Below are 2,582 nucleotides of genomic sequence, written 5' to 3' on the forward strand. Positions count from 1 at the left end.
TCTCCACCACAAATGTAATTCTCTTTTCAATAGATCCAGATGTAAACGAGACAATTCATCAGCTTTGGCTTTTACTTGGAGACATCCCTCCCTAGCTCTCCCTCCCCTCGTCCCTCTCTGGATGGGAGAAAGATGCATACATGATCCCATTTTTGAAAGAAATTAGGAAGCTCAAAATCACAAAAAAGGCTGAGTGTGGAGTGGCTCACACCTGTAATCTCAGCACTTTGGGAGGCCGAGGTGTGAGAGAATGACTTGAGGCCACGAGTTCTACACCATCCTGGGCAATACAGACCTCCTCTCTACAAAAAAATACAAAATAGCCAGGCTTGGTGGTGTGGGAGGCCCAGGCGGAAGGATGGCTTGAGCTCAGGAGGTCGAGGCTGTAGTGAGCGACGATGGCACCACTGCACTCCAGTCTGGGCCAGAGTGAGACCCTGTCTCAAAACAAACGACGCACACAAGCCCTAAATGTGTGGCTATATCATTTTAACAGGCAGTGAATGTGGAGAAAAGACTGAAGAAAACTTTAGAGTTCATTTTGCATCCTGCTACCTGAACAGTTTTAAAATCCACAAAAAGCCCTGCACCCAAAAACTGACCTCCCCAAAGTCTTGCCCTCTCAGCCTCTTAGCTCAACCCCATTCCATGCCCCATCACTACCTTACCTGGTCCACATGCTCTCGCACCAAACCTGGTACTAACCCGCAAGACCCGCCCATCAAACTTAATGCCCGCCCACAACCCCGCCCCCTAACAGTCTCTGGACTGTTAGCCCCGCCCGCATGCCTGGTACCACCCCAGCCCCGCCCCAGAGTTGGTTCCCGCCCCCGGAACTAGCCCACGCCCACACTCAGCCCCGCCTCCAAGCCTGGTACCGCGCGCGGCCCCGCTCAGGAGCTAGTTCCGCCCCCAACCCTACCACAGACCCGCGCCAGGACAACCCTGCCTCCGCGGCTATCACTGGTCAGGGCCCAACCTTGTTCTGTTAATAACTAAGCAAACTGGAACACCTCGGCCCGAGATTTGGGTGCGCGGCCGCTACTCCCGCCCGCCCGCTGCACATGCAGCCTGAACCCGGGGGCCCCGGACACGCCACATTTTAGGTTGGGACCAGCTGGAGCCGGAAGTGGAGGTGCAGCGCCGCTAGCCGGAGACCGGAAGCGGAATTGCAGGTGTGTATTGTGAGAAGAGCAGCGTTTGCAGCGACTGGGAGAGAGTCTTTCGGTCGCCGCGAGAGGTGCTGGGTTCGGTGAGTCCGAGTCCAGAGAGGGGTCCCAGCCGCGGGCCCTGCGTCCCTCCCGGGAGCCGGGTTTCCGCCCCTGAGGCCTCGGGCTATACCCTCAGTTCAGCCCGAAGCTGCTATTTCCTCCGGTGTCTGGGCCCGGCGCCCGTGTCGCCCTCACACGGGGCAATTATGCGTCCCAGGGGATTTTTGGCTATAGTTGGAGACGGTTTTGAATGTCACAAAATGGAAGGTAGGAGGGACTGTGCTACTACTGTAATCTAGAGGGTGGAGACCAGGGATTCTAGCAGCTCAGCATCCTGCAGCGCATAAAGCAGCCGCCGCCAGCAAAGTCTCATCCAGCCCCAAATGTCAGTAGTGCCCAGGCTGGGAAACCCTGATGGAGGGCATTAAAATCTCTGCAGTCCTAAATGCACTGTATAAATTATTTAGAATTCAGCTGAGTCACTTATAAGACCTAAAGTTACGAATTAGAGCATCTGGAGTCACCATAAAATCCCCAGGCAAATGAGTTAAGCAAGTCAAATGCAAACAGCTTTAAGCCCCTTGTCCCATTTTAGGGAGCAAATGGCCGGATAGGAATCTGGGGAATTCAGGCACAGCCAGTAGCCTGGGTTCTTATTATTATTTAAATCTTTTTTTTCTTTCTTTTTTTTTTTTTTTTTGAGACGGAGTCTTGCTCTGTCGCCCAGGCTGGAGTGCGGTGGTGCGATCTCGGCTCACTGCAAGCTCCGCCCCCCGGGTTCATGCCATTCTCCTGCCTCAGCCTGCCGGGTAGCGGGGACTACAGGCGCCCGCCACCACGCCCGGCTAATTTTTTTGTATTTTTAGTAGAGACGAGATTTCACTGTGTTAGCCAGGATGATCTCGATCTCCTGACCTTGTGATCCACATGCCTCGGCCTCCCAAAGTGCTGGGATTACAGGCGTGAGCCACCGTGCCCGGCCTCAATCAGTGTTTTTAAGTGAATGGGGTGGTCTTTCTGTGCAACAACTGTGTTACTCTCAATAAATACATTTTATTATGCATACATATTACTCCCTACAAAAGGCCTCGTAAGCCATTTTTGTGCCCTTTTTCTTTTCGGACAAGAAAAGTATCCCATCCTGGCTAACATGGTGAAACCCCGTCTCTACTAAAAATACAAAAAAAAACTAGCCGGGCGTGGTGGCGGGCGCCTGTAGTCCCAGCTACTCGGAGGCTGAGGCAGGAGAATGGCGTGAACCTGGGAGGCGGAGCTTGCAGTGAGCCGAGATCGCGCCACTGCACTCCAGCCTGGGTGACACAGCGCGAGACTCCGTCTCAAAAAAAAAAAAAAAAAAAAAAAAAAAAAAAA

General features: G+C 53.2%; 1 protein-coding gene across 2 annotated transcripts in view; it reads left to right on the top strand.

Moving 5' to 3' along the window:
• The first annotated feature begins 902 nt into the window (after window positions 1–902).
• The window catches only part of ZNF557 (zinc finger protein 557), a 20,552-nt gene continuing 18,872 nt past the window's right edge, over window positions 903–2,582 (top strand). Inside the window, exons 1-2 of one of the 2 annotated variants that reach the window (XM_025367862.1) lie at window positions 903–1,240; window positions 1,915–1,919. The gene's annotated coding sequence lies outside the window, so the exon portion shown is untranslated. The remainder of the gene's footprint in view (window positions 1,241–1,914; window positions 1,920–2,582) is intronic. The other variant, XM_025367861.1, reaches the window with a different exon arrangement.

Source organism: Theropithecus gelada, chromosome 19 (assembly GCF_003255815.1).
Source record: "Theropithecus gelada isolate Dixy chromosome 19, Tgel_1.0, whole genome shotgun sequence".
NCBI classification, from domain to species: Eukaryota; Metazoa; Chordata; class Mammalia; order Primates; family Cercopithecidae; genus Theropithecus; species Theropithecus gelada.